The 25,185-nt window shown below is 44.4% G+C and overlaps 1 protein-coding gene across 7 annotated transcripts in view; it reads left to right on the plus strand.

The window, feature by feature from the left end:
- The first annotated feature begins 1,948 nt into the window (after positions 1 to 1,948).
- Positions 1,949 to 25,185, plus strand: part of MAPKAP1 (MAPK associated protein 1) — a 260,508-nt gene continuing 237,271 nt past the window's right edge. For 3 of the 7 annotated variants that reach the window (XM_055143442.1, XM_004613318.2, XM_004613319.2), the window contains exon 1: positions 1,950 to 2,208. The gene's annotated coding sequence lies outside the window, so the exon portion shown is untranslated. Of the gene's footprint in view, positions 2,209 to 11,165; positions 11,279 to 17,970; positions 18,062 to 25,185 lie in introns of all 7 variants that reach the window. The other 4 variants (XM_055143452.1, XM_055143447.1, XM_055143457.1 and 1 more) reach the window with 4 other exon arrangements.

Here is a 25,185-nt window from a genome sequence, read left to right on the forward strand (position 1 = left end):
CTCTTGGGACATTCCTGTTGCTACTCAGCCTGGCGGCGTGGACCTGGCCATGCAGTGCTGATCTGGCAGCATGGTGCTGGGGCCTGTGAGGCTGGGGATGAACTCAGGGCTCTTAAACCCTTGGAACTAGCTCCCCAGCCTGTGATTTTGCTTGTTTCCTTTTTTGTTTTGTTTTAGGCCATACCCAGCAATGCTCAGGGGTCACTCCTGGCGGTGCTGGAAGAACATCTGCAGTTCTGGGATTGAAACTGGGGTCAGCTGTGTGCAAGGTGAGCCTCTTACTCCTATTTCATGCTTTGCTTACTGTTTTCATAATTCCCTTTTGGGATTGGCAGTTACACCTGGCAATGCTGAGGGCCTTTTCCTGGCTCTGTGCTCGGTGGTTGCTCCCAGTGGTGCTCAAGGCACCATGAGGTGTAAGGGATTGGACTAGGATCATCTACATTGTAACCCCTAAACTAGTTCCCTAGCCCAAGCTTTGCGCTTTATTTATATTTATATTTATTTTTCTCTATTTCAGAGGGGAGGGAGTTAGGCCATATCTCTATAAGGAGATGTGGGTAACACACGTGTCGGGGTACCACAGGCACGCTGTAGCAACACATGGGCACAGGCAACACATGGTCTGGGGCAGCACATGTGCCTGGAAAATGTAGTTTTCATTCTTATTTACCCCCCTGGCAGAAGGTCTCCAATAGAGCCTATATAGGGCTGGTTCCCTGGTGGTGTGGGTGCGGGAGGCATTATCACAGACTCCTCCCCACTCAGGTTAGGAGGGCAGTCCTCTGAGAGTCATGCCGAAATTCATCTAAGCATGTATGTGTATATGGGGGGATTGAATTCAGGGCCTTCTTAGGACTGGAGCTTTACCGTTGAACCACACCCTCTGCTGGTGTGGTGTGGTGTGGTGTGGTGTGGTGTGGTGTAGTGTGTGTGTGTGTGTGTGTGTGTGTGTGTGTGTGTGTGTGTATTTGATGCTGCGAGGACTCGGGAGCCCTTCTGGTGGTGAGGTCCTGGGGTTCCATCTCTCGACCCTACGTGTGCTCCAGCCCTAGAGCCATCTTCCTGCCATATCGCCCACTTCGATATTGCGTCGTTGCTCCTAGGACTGTTTCAGCCTTGACTTCCGCCCTTCTCCAGTGCTAAGCTGCATTTCAGGACAGACTTGTACTTTTCTGGCGGGACAGCTAACAGCTCACTGCAAGGCTCCAGTCCTTCTGCCTTCTAGGTGTGTGTCTGCCGTGACTCTCTCCCACAGAGCGAGTTGGCGAGCACCGGGGTCCAGCTCCATGCCAGTCCTTTAATATCTCCTGGAATCGGCCTTGTGGCCGGGACCCACCAAGCATGTAACGCAGGAATGAGCCCAGATGCTCCCACCTCCCCGGTCCCAAGCCTGGAGTTTGGGAGGTGAATCACCATCGTATCCATGCCGGGGAACAAAAGGTAATAACGTTTCCTGAGCGTTACTGATGTCTCGCGCACTCTGTGCTGAGTGTCCTAACAGCATCATCTCGTTGCATTCGCACAAGCCAGGCCTACATTTGCAACTTCGATACGAAAGAGAAAACCGAGGGTCAAGGAGGGAAACGCCCAGTCGGAATTAGACTTGGCATTGAACTTGCGTCTTTCTGACTCAAAGGCTAAGCTGTCTCATCACTGATTTCTGTATCAAGAGAGGCTTTTTTTTTCCGTATTAGTAGGAAGAAAGTTAAAAACGGAGTCGCAGGAGAACGCACACGAGGATTTCGGTCCAAGGAAAAGCCAGCGGGTGGAAGATGCCGAGCCCGGGGCAGGGGCAGGGGCAGGGGCAGGGGCGGGGCGGGGCGTGACGCGCACGCGCGGCCCCGCCCTGACCACGCCCCTCGGGAGGCCTGGCCTCCCCACTACGGCTCTGGGGCTTGCGCACTCCGTCCCCAGCCAGCGGCTTCTTCCCGGCCGGGGACTTCCGGTGCGCGGGGAGCGGTTCCGGGTCGTGGCGCCGCTCGGGGTCACAGGGCTGCTGCTTGGCCGGCCGGCGGTGCTAGCGGCGGGGGCATGAGGGCGAGCCCGGAAAGCGGTAGCTGAGCCGGCCGGGAGGAACGCCAGCCCCCGAGGATCCCGAGAGCGCGGAGCTCGGGGCTGGGGGCCGGGAGGCGCGGGGGAGCCGGGCCCGCTCCTCAGGAACGTGTCCCGGGGCCGACCCGGCCCGTAGTGTGGCAGCAGCTTCAGGTAAAGGTTGCCCCAGCCGCCGGCTCCCTCGCGCCCCCCCTCGCCCGCCCCCGGCCCGCCCGGCGGCTCCTCTCACTCGACTCTCCTGTCAGGCCCGTGCGAGGGGCGCCCGGCCACACGCGGGGGGCCGCCGTGAGCGTGACAGCTCGGATGTGTGGTCCCGGGGAGGAGAGGCTCGTGGACCCGGTGGTGATGGGGGCCGGCGGCCCGGGGGTGCCCCGCAGTCTCTGGCCGGACCCTCGGCAGCGTCCCGTGAACATCAAGTTTTTTTTTCTTCTTTTTTTTTTTTAAAGCATTGCTCGGGTGGTCCCCGTCTCCCCGAAGGTCCGAGCATCCCCGGGGACGCGCCGCTGCAACTTGGACTCGGCGCCCGGTGGCTGGGAGTGGCCCCGAGCCCCGAGCCCGCGCCCCGCTGCGGGCGGCCAAGTGACGGCGGCGGCTCCGGGGGAGCCCCGAGACCGGCCGCAGCCCCCGGTGGAGCCCGCGCAGGTCCTTCCCGGAAGCCCGCCGGAAGCCCCCGCGCCCGGAGACTCCCCAAACTTTTTAGGTGTGAAGAGTCCAAGGGAGGCAGAGCTGCAAACACACCAGCGCGAGGAAGTCACATTCCCATTCTGTTCTGAATGAAGAACAGAACAGAAAAGGGCTGTCGGGCTGGTCAGGGAAGCCCCGGAGAGCCGGAAAAGGAGGAGCGGGGATGTTTTGTTTTTATAGACCCTGAACCCACGCAAGGAGCCCAGTGTACAGATTTATATGTTTTTCTCTGAGGTTTTTGGGCCACGCCCTGTGGTGCTCAGGGCTGGTGCTCTGTGCTCGGGAGTGACCCTTTGCTGTGCTGGAGGACTGTATGCGGCGCAGGGTGGGGTGCGGGGTGGGACTGGGGGTTGGAACTCTCTTTTCTATCTCCCTGGGCCCCCAATCACGATTAGTGCGTGAGCATTAGCCATTCTTTCCATCTTGTTCAGCTGGGCCCTTGCAAGCTTCCTGGGACCCGCGAGGCCTTCTGATGGCCTCTTTTCAGTTTTTCCACACATCCCCGACTTCAGCGAGGTGTATGCCAGGTTGCATTCCACAGTGTGGCCGGCCTGGCTCCTGCTTACCTTTCCAGCTATGTTTGAACAGGTCCTCTTCCGAAATTACTCTGCCACGATCCTTTACTCCAGATAAGTAGGATCTCTTATGACCCTGTTTTCTTGCTGTGTTTCTTTTTTTTTCCTGCTTTTTGGGTCACACCCGGTGATGCACAGGGGTTACTCCTGGCTCTGCACGCAGGAATTACTCCTGGCAGTGCTCAGGGGACCCTATGGGATGCTGGGAATCGAACCCAAATCGGCCACGTACAGGGCAAACATCCTACCCGCTCTGTCACTCAGGCCCCTGCTGTTTCTGAAGGATGTTCTTCACTCTTTCTGTTTGACCTACTGAGATGTTCCCCAGGCCAGAAAAAAAAATCACTTCTCATGATCACTTTTGTACTACCCTAGCAGGAAATGATTTTTTTTTTTTTAGAATTCTATAAACATTATTATATATACAGTTATTTAGCAAACATTCCTGAGAGCCAGAGAGATAAGTCAAAGGGTTGGAATGCATGCCTGGTTTGCAGATGCTCTAGGCCTTCTTTCCTTAGCATGTTGGCCCCTAGCACTGCTGACTCCTAGAATACTAGACCAGATATCCCTGGCAGTGGTCATGGGGCACCCTGAGCACTGCTCGGGAGACCAAAAGCAAAACAAAGACGTTTGCTGAGTTTCGACATATCCCAGGTACCATGCTTGATAATGTAGAGCTAAATAAAACTCTGACTTTCCCTGTAGGGAGCTCAATTTAGCGAGGTAAGGAAATTAATAATTCCATCACTCTAATAAGTATACCGGTGTGAGAGTTATTTTGGTGATACAACAGAGCACAGAAGGTAGGTGGGTCATTAATTTTGAAGGATCATGCTATGGACGCTGACAACTTCATGATGTAGGTTTAGCAGAATTTTATTATGGACTGGGTATTGTATGTAGGTTCCTCTTGTTTAATCATTTTAACTTTATAAATTTGGAGGATGCAAGTAAATTACGCAGCTGGGATGAGACAGCAACAGTGAAACACTGTGGTTGCCCACAGCTGTACTTTTTCCATTATGTGCCTTGTATTATCTTACTCCCCAGAGCTCTCTATATGCAGGTACCACGCATTGAAACAGATAAACAAGAGACAAATAAGAATACCGAACTGAATGGCGCAGAAAGTCCTTAAGATGTGGAGCAGACCCTCATCTTCTAAGTCAAGGATAAGTTAGATGGGTCAGATTCAGTTTAAGAGTGGGGAAGTTATTCTGCAGAGAATAACCATGGACACTGGATTTCCAGTCCGTCTTACAGCTATTTATGATACTTTTGGAAACTTTTTTGCCTCTACACATTATTTTCCTCAAATGGTGTAATTTGAACTCTAATTTTTTGCTTAAGAATGAACTAATGTTGATAGAGGACTGGGTATGTGGAATAGATTTCCTGAAACGAGAAATCTAGGAAATGTGTAAGTAAAGTGCCTGTGACATGGTTTAAGAGTGTCGAGTAGACCAGTGTGAATAAAGAAGCTGTTGGTTTTTGGGGAGGGTCCTGATAGGTGAAGTTGGAGGGTCATTAGAGGTCAGCCTGTGACAATGTGAGGTGAATCCCAGTTACTATTAACAGCTTTTTTCTTTTTTTAAATTGAACTGTAATTCACAAAGTTATGGATAGTTGAGTTTTAGGCATATAATATTTCAACACCAATCCCACCGCCAGTGTCAGCTTCCCTCCACCAGTGTTTTCCATATTCCCTCCCCATCCCCAATCCCTGCCCTGTCTCCACCTGTCAACTTGACAGGCACATTGTGGAATTCCTATAGTTACAGCTTAGATCTCATGTTTTCAGTGCTGTTGAGTCTGTGTTTTGGATGTATGGTTATACCACTCTCCCATATCATCAATGTAACTGAAACCTTGGTTCTTGTTCACCTGTTACTTCTCATTCTCTCCCTCCCCACCCCAATGTCTCTCCTTCCCTATCCTCTCTGAACATGGGTGAATGATGAGCTAGGCATTTCCCTTTACTATAATACATTCCCTCACCCAGTATTCTATATATGACAGATATGGAAGATCATCCTGTGTTTGTCTTTCTTCTTCTGGCTGCATCACTCAGCATATCTTATTTATTTTTTCTTTTTTGGGTCACACCTGGCGATGCACAAGGGTTACTCCTGACTCTCCACTCAGGACTTACTCCTGGAGGTGCTTGGGGGACCATATGGGATGCTGGGAATCGAACCCAGGTCAGCTGCGTGCAAGGCAAATGCCCTACCCTCTGTGCTATCGCTCCAGCCCCAATATGACATATCTTGTTTCTAGCCTGGTTCCAGCAAATTGCATGATTTTATTGTTCCTTACAGCTGCATAGTATTCCACTGTGTATATATACACCACATCTTCATAATTCATTGTTATTGAACATTTAGGTTGATTCCATGTCCTAGCTATTGTATTGAGTGCAACAATGAATAATAGTATTCACATGTCCTTTTTTAAAAAATATTTATTTTATAAGGAACGATAGCACAGCTGGTAGGGCATTTGCCTTGCATGTGGCCGACCCGGGTTTGATTCCTCTCTTTCTCTCTCTCTTTCTCTCTCGGAGAGCCTGGCAAGCTACCGAGAGTATCCCGCCCGCATGGCAGAGCCTGGCAAGCTACCCGTGGTGTATTGGATATGCCAAAAATAGTAACAAGAAGTCTCACAATGGAGATGTTACTGGTGCCCGCTGGAGTAAATCGATGAACAACGGAACAACAGTGCTACAGTGCAGTGCTACTTCACAATATTTGGTTACAATTAATATTTAAACACCAATCCCACCACCATTACACCTTCCCACCACGAAATTCGGGATGTTTCCATCCCAGGCCCCAATCCCTGTCCCAAAACACAAACGAAACAATATATTTTGTATTGTTTGTTATGAAGAGCTGCTGAACATGTTTATAAAAGAATGTTCATATAGAAAACAGTATGAAGATTGTTCTGTTTTGGCAGGAGCCATTAAGACATTCTAGTGGATGTCACTAACATGTTAAAATTTGGGTGATGTGAGCTTTGGTATATGTGTGTGAAAATATGTATATAGGCATATATATATATTTTCTTCTATGATTTGTTGCCTACTGTCTGAACCCCATCAAATATGGTGTGGTTATTATGGAAAATGAGTAGGGAGTGTCTTATTTGTTGCATGGCCGCTTTTATGGCCACGCTGTCCAGGAATATGTTCACTTGTATGTGAAACTCGGCCCACGTGTGTGGGGAGCGGCCTGGAGCGTGGTTGGGTTGCGGAGGTCAGCTGCCGGGTCTGGGTCCCTTGGGGCGGGGAGGGCTCTACCCGCCCCGCTCTGGGGCGTCCCATCACATGTTCTCTTAGAGTGTTTTTATGTCCTGGGGATAGATACCCCAAAGTGGAATTGCTGGGTCAGTTGGCAGTTCAATTTTAAGTTTACTGAGAACTCTTGATACTGTTTTCCAAAGGGGTTGTACCAGGCAGCATTGATCTGTGTTCCAATTAGCAGTTCCAGGCAAAATATTGTACCCTGGGGATTCAGAGAGGAGTGAAACCAGCTTCTCACTCATGTTCCAGGGGAGACATACGTGCAGGTGAACTGTAATAAATTATTGCAGGAATTAAGATAGCATTCCCAGGCCTGGGAGATCACTTAATGGGCTGGAGCCCATGCTTTGCATGCAGGGTCCCTGGGTCATATCCCTAGAACCACATGGTTCCCGCTTGGTTGGAAGCAACCTCTGAGCACTGAGCTGGGAGTAGCTCCCAAACACTGCTGGGCATAGCCCCGAAATGAAAAGTAGCATTTCATACTATCACTGTAGGGTACCTAGGAGGGAATGCTGATCGTGGTAGCTACCTACATGCCAGTGTGCCATTAAATGCTTGATCTCATTCTTGTACAGGAAAGTGTTATTAGCACCTAATTTTACAGCGAAGGAGATAGAGCAGAGAGAGGTTAAATAAATCTGGAGTTTATGCAGCTGATGAAGCTGTGACTGGAAGGGTTCTTTACTAGACGTAGATGATACCCCTGCTTTTCACTGCTACATCATGCTGCTGCTGCTTGTGATGTGGATGTGGAGCTTCAGAGAAGAGCTGGCAATTCGAACCCGGCTGCAGTGTGAGGTGAGGCAGTAGGGACTGTGAGGAACGAATGTGGTCTCTGCACTTAGGTTGCCTACTCTGTCATGCATTATTTCTTTTTCTTCCTTCTAGTTGTGTGTGTGTGTGTATGTGTGGAGGGAGTGGAGGGTGAGGGCGTGCTCATTTTGCTGTTTTTCAATCTTCCATTAGCAGGAACCCCAGACTGAGTGGTGTTTGTGGTACATGCCAGCTCTGGGGATTAAGCTCAGGACCTCACGTTTACCCTGGACACTAATAAACCATTGGGCTTATTGTAATAAATCATCCCAGTTCTTCCTTGCCAGAAATCACAAATAGAGGGCTGTCAGGATTATCTTATTGCTTGTGAGCAGTGCTGGAGTTTGAACTTGTGGCCTTATACTTGCTGCGAAAGTGCTTCATGCTGCTGATTGGTTTGCCAGGGTCCTTGTTTTGACTCTAACTGGAGACTATATTTATAAAGTTATAGTTCAGTGGATTTAAATATAGGAGAGATTTTTCTGAAACCTGTTAATTTGATATATAAACCTCATTGTTAAGGTCACAGAAATAAATGTTTTATTGTTATATGATCAGGAGTTCTTTCATACTGCCTTTTCCCCTCTAATGATGGTTCTTTTTGTGTGTGTTTCTGTGAATTTGAAGTTTTTTAAGTTTTGACTGAGAACTGCGAATTCCAGTTTGTGTTTAGTGAGGTTAAAATTGTTAAAAATTGTTAAAAATTTGGTTTATCTTTTGGTTTTGGAGCATACCAAGCTGTGCTTATTATGGCTTACTCCTTGTTCTGTGCTCAGGGATCGCTCCTTGTGGTGCCTCGGGGACCGTATGCAGTGCCAGGGATTGAATCCGGGTTGTTTATGTGCAAGTGATAAGGCCAGGAAAAAATAGCCAACATATTCACTAACCCATGAGTTTCTTCCTCAGAGGTTTCCAGCTCAGATCCTGTGATGTAAGGTAAAAAGTAGGTGAACTGGAATGTGACCAGCCTGAGGTGACAGTTGCTCTGTGAGGAGTGGAAGTAACCTTCCATATTTTGTTTATTTTTTTCTGTTGTTGAGATGCTCGAAATATGTACTTTAAAGATTTAAGAAGAGTTTTTGTCATTTAAAATATTATCATAGATCAAAATACACTTGTGGGTTTTATACAGCCCTAGGGTGCGTACTTGTAAACTGTGATCTGCCCAGTCCTGTGATATTGTGGTCCTGTTTGAAGCAGGAGATAAAATGCAAAGTTGTGATTATTGACCATAAGTATTGCTATAATTGACCAGTAGATTGACTGGGACTGATATCTTTGGGGAAGTGGTAAGGTGGAAGCTTTATTATATAATTAGACTAGATTTCAGGAAGTATGGTGTTTGAATAAGGAGATGTTCTTGTACTGTATTTGTTTCTGTGATCTTAGCACTTAATATGGTACCACGTCCCTTGTCTCTTTTGGTCCTCTTTAAAGTACCATGAAGTGAGCAAGGCAGATAATCATAGCCTCTTGTGATGAAGAATTGACACCCAGTTAATTGCAGTTTATTAGAGAAGACACTGAAAGGGACTTGAATTTTGAATATAACAGCCTTTGATTTTGGTCAAGTCCATTACATTTTTGTGTCTTTTCTCCATCTGTGTGAGATTTTTCCCTGTCTGAGTAAGATTGAGGAGCTCAGTTCAATTTTGCTGTGATCTTTTTAGGATGTGTAACGTGCTTTCTCCCCCTCCATCTTTTTTTTTGGGGGGGCTTGGGGCTATATTAGGCAGTGCTTAGAGGATCATTTGTGTGCCATGGATCAAACCCACATTGGCCATGTGCAAGACAAGAACCTTAACCCCTGTACTGACTCCAGCCCTGGAGGATGCCTCACTGATTTTATTTTATTATTATTTCTTTTGGTCTGTGTTTTGGCCACACCTGGAGATGCTCAGGGGTTACTTCTAGTTCTGTACTCAGTAATGACTTCTGGCAGTGTTTGGGGGACCAAATGGGATGCTGGGATCAAACCCCACGTTGGCTGCGTGCAAGGTGAGCGTTCTTCCCACTCTACTGTTGTACCGGCCCCACCTGATTTTGACTGACACGTTCGAAGTCATACAACTGATTACTTGTAGAGCCCAGTAGAGAATGGTTCAGATCTGAAACACTGCTTCTCTTTTCTTGATGCAGGTTGGGAGCTACAGCTTGGCTCTTCCCTCTATTCTTTGTTCATTTCTTCTTGCAGGAGAGGGCCCGGGGACAGGTGTGTGCTCTGCGGGTGCATACAGTGCTTGGTTGGCTATGTGTATTTTCAAGATTGAAAGGGGCTCAGAGATATGCAACATAGTGTGAGAGGAATGTAGTTAGGGAGATTTTAGCACAAGAATTCCATTTTTTTGTCATTGCGGGGAGGGAGGCTGGGCTATACCTGGTGATGCTTGAGGGCTACTTTTGGCTCCCAAAGGTGCCCAGGGGACTATATGTGGTACATGGGATTGAATCAGGGTCGCTGCATGTAAGGCCTTAATTTCTGTACTATCTCTTTGACAGTAGAAAGCATCTGTATCTGACTTACACTGTCATACTCCGGCCAGACAATGTGATTTCATAGGCCCCATATGGCCCATGGCTGGATGTTCCTTACCCTGTCCTACATACTTGCCTTCATTCATACTCTGTTGTATCAGGAAATAACGATATTAAAACAAAGCAGTAAAATTTACCAGTTGGCAGCAGTTTGGAGGTACTGGTTATTTAGGATAGAAAACACAAGTAATTTGGACCCAAGCAGAAAAGAGTTTAGTTGGAAGTGAGAGAAATGGGAGAAATGATTTAAAACCAAAAATTAAATCCCAGAAACAGCTCAATAGTATTAGAATGATTAGGTTAAGTTATAGCAGTTGCTTATGAAATAACACTGCATACTATGTTACAGTTACTCATAAGCATATTGTCTTATCACAGCATATTTTTGAGTACATTTTTTTTAAAGAATGAAGTTAAATTTATTGTGAATATTGTATATAAAAGTCATGTACAATTTAAATTTGTAAGATATTAGTTACTTAAATTATTGGAAAGATTTGAGAAGCACTGGATATCGCACAAATAAAAAAAAGTTAAAAAGGTGTCAGTTTGGGAGGGAGCAAGAGAGTAAAGTTTCTTTTAATAGAAGTTACAAATGTCTACCTAGAATATACAAGAAACCAATTAGACTATTGAATTTTTTTTCATTTCAGGTTGGTGACAGGTGTAAGAGCAAATTAGAAAATTAATAGCCTTTATACGTATCAGCTAAAATTTTAATATTATTTTTTAAATCTCTTGAGTACATTTTTATGAACATGCTTCACTATTGATAAGCTGGGGAGATGGCTCATGGGGCTGGAGCATGTGCTTTACATGCAGGAGAGTGATTCTGTCCTAAGGAGTGTGTGGTTCCCAAGGTACCTCTCGGAGTGGGTGGACCAGAGTATTCAACCAGGATGAGCTCCTGAGAACCACAGGGTGTGGCTCCCAAACCAAAGCAAACAAAGGAAAAATGACACTTTACTTCCTTATAGACTCATTTTAAGATGCTGTATTATAAATAAGTACTATTTCAACAGAGAAATAGTAATTTGTTTGAAGGGATTTTGTTTTTGGGCTGTTCCCAGCAGCGTTCGGGGCCACTCCTGCTGGTGCTCTTTGGACCATATACAATACCAGGAATTGAACCACCAAGATCCGCTGAATGCAGTGCAAGTGCCTTATATATAATCTCTGTAATATCTTTCCAGATTTTATTTTGAATAAACAAGGCAGTTTTTCAATCTGACCTTCAGTTGCTGATAGAAAGGAGACTAAAAAGAGACGAACTGAGGTGCAGGTTTGAATCCTGAAGCACTAAGAGGTGAGATTTTGGAGTTTTCACCCACCTGAATTTGAATACGGGTTCTGTTATTAATTGTCTGGTCTGGACAGTCTACAAAATGAGGGCAGTATTGCCAATCTTATGTAGTCTTGTGAGGATTAAATGAGACTAGTACCTCATCATGCTTGTGCAGAGATGCAGGTACCTGGCTTCAGTGTGCAGAATGTAACAAGTGATCCTGGGGCCGCAGAGAAAGTACAGGAAGTAAGGCCTTGCCTAGTATGCAGCTAACCTTCGTTCAACCCCTGGCACATAGGTGGTTCCCCAAGTACTGTCAGAGGCTATCACTCCTGAGCACAGAGCCAGGAGTAGCACCTGAATACCTCTGGGTGTGGCTAAAGAAAAAAATCAAAAAAGGAAACAAAAAGTTAGCAATTATTCTGTGAAGTGGTTGTGAAACAGTGGGAATCATTTTCATATCCAGATTAAAATTGGTCTGAATTCTGGTTTGCTCTGTGAACTTTTTTTTTTTCTTTATGGGTCACACCTGGCAATGCATTCCTGAAGCTCTGCACTCAGGAATCACCCCTGGCGGTGCTCAGAGGACCATATGGGATACTGGAAATCGAACCCGGGTCCGCCGCGTGCCAGGCAAACGCCCTACCCACTGTACTATTGCTCCAGCCCCGGGCTTTTTTTTCTTTTTCTTTTTTTTTTTGCTCTTCGAGCTTTTATACTTACCAACTGTGTGCTATGGGTGAAAAAAGTTTCAGAACTCTCTTTTAAGGTTATAGAAATGAATTGATTTGTCAAATAACAATATTATTATTATTAATAGTGGTCATTGAGCTGGAACGATAGTACAGTGGATAGGGCGTTTGCCTTGCACGCGGCTGACCTGGGTTCGATTCCTCTGCCTCTCTCAAGAGAACCCGGCAAGCTACCACCGAGAGTATCTCGCCCACACAGCAGAGCCTGGCAAGCTACCCATGGCATATTTGATATGCCGTAAATAGTAACAAGTCTCACAATGGAGATGTTACTGGTGCCCGCTCTAGCAAATCAATGAGCAACGGGATGACAGTGACAGGAACAGTGACAGTGGTCATTGACAGTTGGAATTGCTTACATTGACAGTTTTCTTTTTTGGTGCCAGAACTATTTCTTGATGCTTTTAGAACAAGAGATACTAAGTTTTCCTTGTCCCCAACAACTGTCGGGGGACAGGGAGTAAGTAAGTGGACATGGCACTTGCCTTGCATGCAGCGGACCCAGTTTCAGTCTCTGGAACTCCATCTGGTTTCCTGAGCCCCACCAGGAACTGAGCCAGAGCCAGGAGTAAGCCCTGAGCACTGTTGGATGTGACCCCAAAGCAAAAACAAAAAATATATATACTAAATCTTAGAGAAAAGGTGACTTGAGAAAAACTGATAATAGCAAAGCTAAGATTTGAATGCTCCCCTTTATTATCTCTATTCAGTGCTTCTCTAAATTTGGTTTGTTTTTGTTTTTGGGCAAGTGCTCAGACCCTTGCTTGGGAAGGGCTTTCAACTATGGCCCTTGTTATTCATCTACAGAGAGTTGATACTGATTGTATATCATCGTGTTTTCATGTATAATTTTTTTTTTTTTTGGCTTTTTGGGTCATACCTGGTGATGCTCAGGGGTTACTCCTGGTGGTGCTCGGGGGAACCATGTTGGATGCCGGGAATTGAACTCAAGTCAGTTGCCTGCAAGGCAAATGCCCTACCTGTTATACTATCTCTCCAGCCCGTCATATGTGACTTTTAAAAGGTAAAGATTTAATAAAACTAGTATGTATCACTAGCAGAGATTGGTGGTCACTTGTAGTTGCTGACCATGTAAATTGGCAGAACTTTTCTGGAAGGAACTTTAGCAGTATTTGTCTGAAGCCTTAAAGTCATGTAGGCCTTTTGAGCTTGTAATTTCATTTCTAGGAATTTTATTTAAAGAAGTAATCACATGGAGCCAGAGAGAGCTCAGCCGACTGAGTGCATGCTTTGCCAGCAGGAGTGCTGGCTTTGATCCCTTTCATGGCATGGTCCCCTGTCTAGCACAGAACTGGGAGTAGCCCCTTAGCACTGCCATGTGTGGCCCAATGCCCCTTCTTCTCAAATTATCAGAAAGTAGAAGAATATTCATGTTCAAAGATATTCACCAAAGCTGTTCTTAACAGTGGTCAAAGTTAGAAACAATTTTAATATTCAATAAAGAGGTTTAAGGTCAGAGAGATAGTAAAGGTATTTAGGTCATTATGGTAAATGTAGAAGACTGATTCAATCCTGGCATCACATATGGTTTCCAGAGCATCTACAGGAGTGAGCCCTGAGCACAGAGCCTGGAGTTAGCTCTGAGCACAACTGAACATGACCTCCAAACACAGGAGGTTAGTAAATGATGGGGAAAAAAATCATTAAAAGAAATATATAGTTATTTTTAGATGTTTAGAATTTCAGTGGCATTAATATGTTCATATAATATGAAGGGAAAATATATCAAAATAAAGTATGATTCAAGTAACGTCAACCATATGCAAATAAATAATATGCCATGTGATGATAGACCTTGATGCAGTTTTTCTGTTTCTGAAACATCTTTTGATAAATTGTCTTGTAATAAGGGGAATCCTTCCAGTTTACTAATAGTGGTAAGAAATCTGAGAAGGCAGGGAAAGAGGCCAGCTCAGAGGCGAACACACCTGCTTTACATACAGAAGCTCCCGGTTTCATCCTCAAACCACATGTCCCCTGAGCACTAGTGGGTGTGGCCCTAAAAGGCAAACACCCCTGAGTACTCAGAGCCAGTGGACTTTGTTTCAACCAGGAAGTTGTTGAAACTGGATTATATTTAAAGGTAGGGTGTTTTTTTTTAACCTTAGTTTTATTGAATATAGTTTCATGTGTCCGTATATGAATGTTGTTGATAAATGATGCTGATGTTCCCAGGCTAGCCTTGCTCTCATTCCCCCAAATTCTGTTTAAGACAGTAGTATTGGAGAACAATCATCATTGGTCCAGTGTCCTAGTATTGCTGTTGTGTTGGTGACCAGTGGCACAAAAAGTAGGTCTGTGATAGCTCTGTCTTTCAGAGAGAATCTATCTCTGTGATGCCTGTCCCAAACTCTTATTGGTAGAGTTTTGGTGAGTCAAATGCTTGTATATATTGGAAAATGCTTTATTAGTATGGAAAATTGCAACTGACTATCTATAGCACTTTTTTGTTGTTGTTGTTTTTTTGCCAAACCCAATGGTTCTGGGAACTGTGCAGTGCCAGGGATTAAATCTGAACGTCCTGCATGCAAAGCATGCCCTCAGCCTGTCTAGCTCTCTTTTAGAGCACTCATCATTTTTTCGGGGAAAGAAAACATTAAAGACCAAAGTTTTGATTTAATTTTTCTGGCAACAGTATTCAAAAAGAATGACGTTAAAATAATTTGAGGAATTTGTGCCTTTTATTCTTTCTTATTACTTACTTCCTAATGGAAATTGCAGTAGTTTAGCATGTGTGTTTAATGTGTGATGGCCAGTGTTTTTGTTTCATTCTGTTTTTATTTTCAGTGATGAGGATTGAACCTAGAGTCTCACACATGCAAGGCCACCGCTCTGCTGTGTCACCTCCCCAGCCTGGCTGTCTTCAACTGTGAATGGCAGTTCTTTTCTATACAGTATTTCAAATGTGAAAATTTTGATAAAGTATTTGAGCATATTTAAATTGGAAAATAACAGGCAGGATTTTTTTTTTTTTTTGTAAACTGCTTCCATCCAAAGCATTCTGTACATTATCAGAATGAAAAATGACACCACTTTGTCATCTGTTCAAATTGATATTGCACTCTTTGTAATGACAGCTGAAAAGGCCCACAGGTGCCATATAAAGAGGTGACCATGTTGTCATATTTCATTTCGGCATCCCTCTGCAAAGCCATAATTACCTAATTAGGTTGTTAATTAGGAGATTAGCATTTCACTATATTGATAGAATGCTCTTTACCGGCGTGGGGCTAGATACAGATTTGTCTGCCCTAATTTATAATCTCTGCCTTTTGGTACTTATTTATTTGCTTAAGATCCTAATGTGGGCCAATTCAGTTTACCAGAGAAACAGTTTGTTTACAAACACATGAAGCTTTGATCATTGGATCAAAGTTACTTAGTTATAATATGAACAGAATTAAATGGTGGTTTTATACCCAAATGATAATAATAATTCTGATTTGTTACAGTTTTTTGTTCTCATTAACATAGGAAACATATAATAATTCAAATTGTTGATACATAAAACCCAAATTCAGAACTTACATGTGAAATATGATAGAGATCTATATATCTGAAGCTAGACAAAAGACATTAAATAATTTTTAATTGAAAATCTCATGTTTATACTTGAGACTTACAAAAGTCCTTAAAGTAGTTTGAACCTATTTCAGAAATCGAAACTAGGTTAAATAACTTCAGAACAAATGCTATCAGTTCTAAGTTTGGACTTCCTTAGACAGTTATCATGGAACAGGGTTTTCCCATTTGTACCTCTGTCCATTGGTCTGTGCTTGGAACATTCTCTTTTTAGTCTTTGTAGTTCTTGCTGTTTATGGAATTTGAAGTATTTCAGAAAGCCTTTACTTGGTGAATTATTTGGAGGAAGCAGCATTTCTGTCAAGTGTGTAACGTGATCTTTGTGTTTGTGTGTGTTGTTTAGTGGGGGAGGGGGCAGTGTGGGAAATAGTGATTTTCTATTTTTACTCCAATTCATGATATTTATTCATTAGGCAGAAAGTGATACTATGAAGTAGAAGGGCAAATGAAATTTTTAGAGAGTCTGGATGCTTGAAGAAAAAAATTGAACAAAGAACTAGGTTTAGTGAAGACTGGGTGCAACAATCTCCAGTATAACAAGGTTCAGTTAAATTAGAGAGCTTGGAATGTCATGAAAGGAATTTTGAATCGGGGTCACCTGTTCTGCAGGAAGGAGGAAGGTGTCTGTTCCTGGGGATTGAACTGGGGGTCTTGAGCATGCAAGGCATGCACTCCACTCCTTAGAGCTGTCTCCCTGACCCCATGGAAGGATTTCGAGGCAAGTTAGGAAACTGTTGTAATAGTCTAGTGACAGATGGAAGCTTGGATTAGGTGATAGGGATACAGAAAAGTACAGAATTCTCTAGAAGAGGCGGCACAGGATTGGTGACTAAATACTAAAGTCTTCATAGAAGAAAGGAGCGAAGGCTTCTAATTTGGATAGTGTTTTGTTATGATAGATCTCATTTAATTTTCCTCCTTATGAGGGGGGTGCTCCCAACTAGTGCTTAGGGAGGAGGCACAAGAACAACTCTGATCCTGAGCCCAGCCTCCCAGAGCAGTAGTCCTTGAGTCTGTTTCAGTACCACCCCCAAGTGTGGACTTAACAACTAGTTTCCTTTCTAGTGAATTGCGAGGATTATTAATACTTGAGTATCACTTTTGCTGAGTCTGTTGGGATGACTTTGTGAGGTATGAGATAATGTCTTACAGATGTCCAGAGAAATTGTCACTTTACCAGTTTTCTAGCTGCCTGGAGGTGAATTGGGAGGACATTCAAGCTTTCCAAAATCTTTTTTGTTTGCTTATACTTGGACTATACCTGGAGGTGCTCAGGCGTCCTCTTGGTAGTGGTCAGGGATGGAACGGGGTGGGTTCACTGTCACTGTATCACTGTATCACTGTCATCCCCTTGTTCATTGATTTACTCGAGCGGTCACAGTAACGTCGACATTCGTCCCAGCCCTGAGATTTTATCAGCCTCTCCTTACTCATCTTTCCCAGCGATTGGAGGCTTCTTTCAGGGTCAGGGGAATGAGACCTGTTATTTTACTGTTTTTGGCATATTCAGTATGTTACGGGGAGCTTGCCGGGCTCTGCCATGCGGGCGGGATACTCTCGGGAGCTTGCCGTGCTCTCCGAGAGGCATATGCAGGATGCAAAGCAAGCAGCTCAAATCCTGGCCTGCCTCCTCAATCCTAAAGTCTATTTGCATTTTAATTTATTTATTTAAAAAATTTTTAATTTTATTTTCATTGGGTTGTTCACATTAATTGATTAAATTCAGTATTTCAACACTAATTCTACCACCGTTACACCTTCCCGCCACAATTATTTTGAATTTTCCCACCACCACTCAAGCCTGCCTACCACAGGCAGATGGTAGATAATTTATTTTCTATTGTTTATTATGAATATTATGAGAAGTCTTATGGCCACTTTTGTGGCTGTGCGCTGCTGGAATTCTAAAATTGTAAATGACTGGGGTCTGGAGACATCTCTGTAGGAAGTTAGGCTATTCCAAGGTTCACTTGAGAGTCTCTGGATCAAGGCCATTAATGTGCTAAAATGACACCTGGATGCAGTTTGTGGGTATGACAGTCAGGACCCCGAAGGGGTGGGGAGACGGGAAAGGACAGTCTCCATGTGACCTGGAGTCTTCAGTCCCTGGTCCAGTGTACCTGGGATTCATTGCTGAGTCTCTGGATCAAGGCTGTTGTGTGCTTAAATCTTTGCATTTTAAAGTAACGTCCTTCTAACCTTTTTTGTTCTGATCTCTTCCTTGTGCCAAAGTGAAGAGAATTACTTTCCCCAAAGTATTAACTAAGTGGGCAGCTGTTAGAGGCATTGTATTAATTATGACTTTATTATTATTACTGCTACTACTATTTATACCCTTCTCTGCTTTTTGGGGGCTAGAGTTGGCCATGCTGCGCTACATCGGGGCCCATATGATGCCGACATTGAACCTGGGCAGCTCTGACTTGCAAGTCATGTGCCTGGAGCAATAGTAAGTGGGTAGGGTATTTGCTTTGCACGTGGCTGACATGGGTTTGATCCCTGGCAACCTAGATGGTCCCCAAGCACTGCCAGGACTGATTCCTGAGCACAGAGCCAGGAGTAAGTGCTAAAGCACCACAAGGTGTGGCCCGAAAAACAAGAAAAACAAAACTAACATGCAGCGCATGTGCTGTATCTCCTTGCGCTATCTCCCAGACCTTGACCTTCATTCTTGTGGTTGTCGAGATGACCTGGGGTTGCACATTTTCCTGGCGCATGGGCATGCTTGCATATATTTAGTAGTGGTGCTTGCCTAGGATCAGATTGTGTGCCTGCACATTTGGCTGGTGCTCTCTTCTGCTTGCACTGTTGTGCAGTTTTGTTTGGGGGCCGTACCTGGAGTTCTTCTCTCAGGAGGTTTAGGGTCTTCTCTCACGGTGCTTGGGGGACATTTAGTACTGGGGATTGAACCCAGGATGCAGAGCATGCACACTATCCGGTGAGCTATCTCCCTGACCTGGGACTCTCACTGTTAATTGAGACACAAGGGTTGTGTTTGTGAGCTGGCTGGGGTCTCTGGTCTTCACACATCTTGCCAGAGTTGCACTTCCTGGGTGGAATACACACACACACATCTTTTAAATTGTGCTTGCCAGGAGTTGCACCAATTTCTTGGTGGTACTCACATGCCTCTGACTTTAGTGCAGCTGGAAATTGCTTGTAGTGGGGGGTGTGTGTGGTGGGGGTGAGGGGGTGACGGGGTGCGGCAGCCCAGCTGCCAGACTGGAACAACAGACCTGCTAGGATTATACTCCTTGTGGGGCACAGGGGATTTGAACTCATGACTGCACCTTCCAAGGCAGATGCTGTGGGTCTCTGTCTGGCCCCTCACTGGAGCTCCTAATCTGGTTTTCTTTTCCTTTGAAAAATTTTAAAATTATCATTTATTTTATTGAGTCACCGTGAGATACACATTTATAAGGCTGTTCATGACTATGATTGCGTTTCAGTCATACAATGCTCCAACACCCATCCCTCACGAGTGTACATTTTCCACCACTTTTGTCCCCAGTTTCCTTCTGCCACCCCCTCCCCAGCAAACCTCAATGGCAGATGCATCTCTCCCACCCCCCTCTCTTTTTTAGGCATTATGGTAGTCCTAGTATGTAGTAGAAAGACAAATGGAGATTGTTTCATGAAGACCATCCACCTCTCTAGCATCAACTATAATTGCTTTCAATTGTCTTCAGTTGTAAGGCAGCTGCTATTTTCAGAGTTGTTAAACTGTTATTACAAATACTAGAATTATAAATGCATAATATATTGAATTATTTTGAATTTCAAGTTTTTGTGGCTTTTAAAATTTAGATGTAAAAAATGTTATCTGTTGAAATGTTGAAAGTAGTGATCATTTGAATTTATAAAAAACTGCTTTTTAGCTTATCATGATAGAGTAACATTTTAGAGTAAGAAAACTTTAAAAAATTTTAGTTGATTCTGATGGAATGGACTCTTACAGTGCAGTTTTGGATAGTAAAAGTATTTGGAGAGGTTCCGAATAAAAGGGGCTGGGGCGATAGCACAGTGGGTAGGGCCTTGCACCGAAGGCTGACCCGGGTTTGATTCCTCTATCCCTCTCGGAGAGCCCAGCAAACTACTGAGAATATCCCGCCCTCATGGCAGAGCCTGGAGAGCTCCCCGTGGCGTATTCGATATGCCAAAAACAGTAACAAGTCTCACAGTGGAGACATTACTGGTGCCCGCTCGAGCAAATCGATGAACAATGGGACGACAGTGCTACAGTGCAGTGCTACATGGTTTGCAATACAGGTACTGAAAGGTTATGTGTATCCCTTTACCTCCTTTCAGCACTCAGTTCTTGTCTTGAGTGATCATTTCTAACTATCATTGTCATAGTGATCCCTTCTTTGTCCTAACTGCCTCTACACTGCGCCCCCTCCAATCCCTGCCACTTGTGGCACACTTCCAACTGTAGACCGATCCTCCTGTTTGTTTCTACTATTCTTGGGTATTATTAGTCTCCTACTATGTTGCAAATAAGTGCAGCCATTCTATGTCTGTCCTTCTCCCTCTGACTCATTTCATTCAGCATGATACCCTTCATGTCTGTCTATTTATAAATAAATTTCATGACTTCATTTTCCTGGTGGCTGCATAGTATTCCTTGGAGCAGATTCCTTATCCAGACATCTGTTCTCTGGCCTTTGGGTTGTTTACAGATTCTGGCTATTGTGAATAGTGCTGCAGTGAACATATAAGTGCAAATGGCTTTTTTGCATTGTTTTGGGGCCCCTACATTATTTTTCCAGGAGTGGTATTGCTGGGTTTTATGGAAGGTCAACTTCTAGTTTTTTAAGGAATGTCGATATTGTTTTCCAAAAAGGCTGGACAAGTTGCCATTCCCACCAACAGTGAGTGAGAGTTCTTCCTCTTTGCATCCACACCCACACTGCCTAACCCGGTTTTCTTACACCTACCTCTGGAGTGATAGCGCAGCAGGTAGGGCATTTGCCTTACATGTGGCTGACCCGGGTTCGATTCCTCCATCCCTCAGAAAGCCAGGCAAGCTACCAAGAGTATCCCGCCCGCATGGCAGAGCCTGGCAAGCTACCTGTGTGGCGTATGTGATATGTCAAAAACAGTAACAACAAATCTCACAGTGGAGACATTACTGGTGCCCACTCGAGCAAATCAATGAACAATGGGACGGCAGTGCTACAATGCAGTGTTACCTCTGGTGTGAATTAAGGCATGGTCTGGTGCTTTGGTACGAGAAGCCCTCCAGGGTTCTCTTTACTTTAACAAAAGCTGAAGTTCTTTTGGGCTTTCTGGCACTAGGTTTTAATCTCCCTCAACTAGAAATGTCTATTAGCTATTTCTACACCTGGTCCCTAACATGTGTAGAAAGTTCTCCTTTCTCCAGGGAAAATCTGAAAGCTCTGTGTGTGTGTGTGTGTGTGTGTGTGTGTGTGTGTGTGTGTGTGTGTGTGTGTGTGTGTTTTGGGCCACACTCAGCAATACTCAGGGGCTACTCCTGGCTCTGTGCTTAGGGATCACTCCTGGCAGCGCTTGGGGGACCACAAGTGATGCTAGGGATTGAACCCCAACCGACCTCATGCAAGGCAAGCACCCTACCTGCTGTACTATCTCTCTGGCCCATTGAAAATTCATCTTGTGAATGTATTTTTTTTTTTTTTGGCTTTTTGGGTCACACCTGGCGATGCACAGGGGTTACTCCTGGCTCTGCACTCAGGAATTACCCCTGGCTGTGCTCAGGGGACCATATGGGATGCTGGGATTTGAACCTGGGTCGGCTGCCTGCAAGGCAAACGCCCTACCCGCTGTGCTATCTCTCCAGCCCCTTGTGAATGTATTTTTATTTATATATTTTTTATTATAAGACACTGTTATTTACAAAGTTTTTTTTTTTTTTTTATATATAATGGAGTTGTTCTGGCATATAGTGTTAGAACACCAGTCCCATCACCAATGAAAACTCATTAACAAATCAATTTTGGTTTTGGAGCTACACCTGACTGTGCTCAGGGCTTACTCCTGGCTCTGCACTCAGGGATCCCTCCTGGCAGGGCTCAGGGGAATATACGGGGTGACCAGGGTTGGACCAGGTTTGGCTGCGTGCACTGCAAGCTCCATTTCTGCTGCACCATCTCTTTAGCCCTGGGAACTCATTTTTGTGTGATAACTTTGATACTTTTCACAATTAAAATATACTTTAAATTCCTGAAAATCCATTCTTTTAAAGAGTACAATTTAATGCTTTTTTGGAGGTTTGTTTTAGGGCCACACATGGAGGTGTCAGAGTTCCCTCCTCAGGGATTGTTCCTGGTGGTTGCTTGAGGTGGTTACTGGAGTTGATAGCATGCAAGGCCGGTGTCTAAATCCTGGTACTATGTCTCCAGCCCCTGATGCTTTTTATTATAGTTGCAGAATTTTATAAACATCAACACTTTAAATTAAATACTTAATTGAATGCTATTAAATATTTAATTCTAAACATGTTTACCAGCTCAAAAGAAACTCAGTTACCCAGAGTCAGTTTTTCCTCCTGCTTAGATCATGGCAATCAGTATCTTTTTTGTCTCTGTGGATTTGCCAATTCTGAAACTTTTATATAAATGAAGCCACAATATGTGACCTTTTTTTTATGTCTTCTTTTACTAAGCTTAATATTTTCAAAATTCATCCTGTGTTATAGTATACATCCATACTACACTTCCTCTGTGTTGCAAAATAGTGTTCTCTTATATGAAAACACCACATTTTGCTTTTCCATTCATCATTGATGTATATTGAATGTTTCTACTCTTTGACTTTTATGAATAACTGCTGTGAGTATTCTTGTATGGGTTTTTATATTAACAGGTTTTCATTCTATTGGGTTTATGTCTCAGAATTGGTTGCTGGGTCATATGCTATTTAACCTTCTAAAGAATTGCCAAAGTGTTTTCAAAAGTGTCTGCAACCATTACATTCCCACTAGCAGTCTGCAGAGCCTGCTCCTTTCTGTTCTCTTCAGGCTGTGTTGCTGTGGTGGTCTGGAAGCAACCCTAGTCTTTAGGAGTTACATGAACTCTTTATCTTGGTAAATGGGAAAATTTCCTTTTTCCTATGTTCAGCTTGGTTTGTTCTAAAAGCATATTTATGCCAGATTTTATAATGGGCTTTAGTGCCAGAATGCTTCCCTGAAACCCAAGACTCCTAGTCCTGTCTGTTTAGCAATTTCACAACTCAGTAATTAAAACTTTCCTGGAGACAGGGAAAAGGAAGAGGTAGTAATTGTTAAAATTGATGAATTTTACAGCATGGATGGATCCAGCCTTCCTTCCCCCTTCCCCTCTCCTCCTCTGCCTTCCTCTTCTCTTCCCTTCTTCCCTCCCTTCCATCCTTCTTTTGTTTTTGAGGTACCAGGGATAGAGTCCAGGCCTCGCACATGCAATGCAAGTGCTCTGCTGCTGGCCACACCCCAGCCCGGAGCCTAACTTGGGAATGGAGGCAAAGATTTGCTTGGTTGTGGCAGCTCCTAGGGTTTTCTTCTCCAGCCCATACTTTGTGCCTGTTTTTTGGGCACTAGGTTACTGCTCTTTTTTTCTCACATATTCTTGGGTAAACCACTCACTTCCTTAGCTTATCATTTATGTACTGATGTATTCCAAGTTTGCTAGGAATGCCATCATATGGCGTTCTTTATTTCCAGTCTAGTCTAACTTTTGCGTTCTCTATTTCTTTGGAACTATTGTACAAGTCACAAAATTTCCTCTTTTCTTCGTTCTTTCACATTCAGTCACTCACCAAGCTGTAGTAATTTTATTTCCTAAATCTTTCATTTTTGGCAGGCACACCTGCAGTCTCGGGGGACTCTATACTCTGTAGCTATAGGGGGTTGAACCGTGGGTTACTGCATGCAAAACCTGTGCTCCAGTCTTTTGAGCCATCTCCCTACACCTACTCTAGAGTTTATCAGTTTCCCTAACTTGTATTTTGTCTATCCTATTAATCTAATTTAGCCTTTTTTTTTTGAATCCGCAAAGCAGCCACACAACACATCATCATAAAGGGAAGTATAGTCATATTTTGGTTCTGTTGTATTAAAATAGCAAATTTTCTGTTTTGTTTGGGTCACATGTGCTGGTTGCCTGTCGTGGTGTTCAGGGATCATGCAGTGTGGGGAATGCCTGGGCCTGCTGCACACAAAAACACATCGCAGTTGTATTTGTACTTACCTTTTTCTTTTTGCTTTTGGACTTTGGGCTATACTTGGCTATGTTTATGACCTATGCCTGGCTCTGTGCTCAGGGATTACTCCAGGCAGGGGTTAAGGGATCTTAGGCCATGACTGGAATTGAAGCTGGGTCAGCTGTGTGTAAAGCAAGTGTCTTATACACTGTATTCTCACCAGCCCTGATTTTTTTTTTTTTGTACGGGAGGAGGCTGGAGCGATAGCATAGCCGTAGGGCGTTTGCCTTGCACGAGGCCGTCCCTTTCGAAGAGTCCGGCAAGCTACCAAGAGTATCCCAGCCACACGACAGAGCCTGGCAAGCTACTATGGCATATTTGATATGCCAAAAGCAGTAACAACCAGTCTCACAATGGAGACTTGACTGGTGTCCGCTGAAGCAAATTGATGAACAATGGGATGACAGTGCTACAGTGCTATATTAACCTAATGTACACCTGCCAGAGTGCTCTATCTGACATGCTAGCCTTGTTGTTGTTTCTGAATTCTTATTCTACTGTTCCTTGTCTCATGGTGTCTCTCTTTTTTTTTTTTTTCTCTTTGGGTCACACCTGGCGATGCACAGGGGTTACTCCTGGCTCTGTACTCAGGAATTGCTCCTGGCGGTGCTGGGGGCACCATATGGAATGCTGGGAATTGAACCCGGGTCGACTGCTTGCAAGGCAAACACCCTACCTGCTGTGCTATCGCTCTAGCCCCTCATGGTGTCTCTTTTGCTTGGGAGAGACAATTTTGTCTGCCCCTCTTCTAAGCTTCCATCTGTTTGGGAAAATAGACTCATCTTAGACTGGAGAATAAGAATGGTAATAATCATTGCTATAGTGCTTACCACAAGCTGAACACTGTTACATGTATATAACTTAATATTCATTTAGGTTTTAGAACAATCCTATGAAGTAGCACCAAATGTAAAGTTTTGTTTACAAAAACCACACCCACCTGTGCTCAGGGCTCACTCCTGGCTTGAGCTCAGGGATCACTCCTGGCAGGGCTTTTAAGGACAGACCTAAAATGAACCTGGGGATCCGGCCCCAGTCAGTTACATACAAGGCAAGTGCCTTAGCCTCTGTGAATATCTTCGGCTCCTATAAACATTTTTGATTAAGAAGTTGGATGGGATGGTGCCCTCTCGAGCAAATTGATGATCAACGGGATGACAGTGACACAGTGACAGTATCTTTTGGTGTGCAAAGCTTTATTTATTAATTTATCGATTGGACTTTTGGGCCATACCCAGCTCTTCTAAGGACTTACTCCTGGCACTGCTCTAGGGATCACTCTTGGCAGTTCTTGGGAGGGACCCATAAGGGGTGTAATTTCCCTCCTCGGTGTCTTTGGCACTCCCCCCCCATCCCTTT

The sequence above is a fragment of the Sorex araneus genome, chromosome 1 (assembly GCF_027595985.1).
Source record: "Sorex araneus isolate mSorAra2 chromosome 1, mSorAra2.pri, whole genome shotgun sequence".
Classification (NCBI taxonomy): Eukaryota; Metazoa; Chordata; class Mammalia; order Eulipotyphla; family Soricidae; genus Sorex; species Sorex araneus.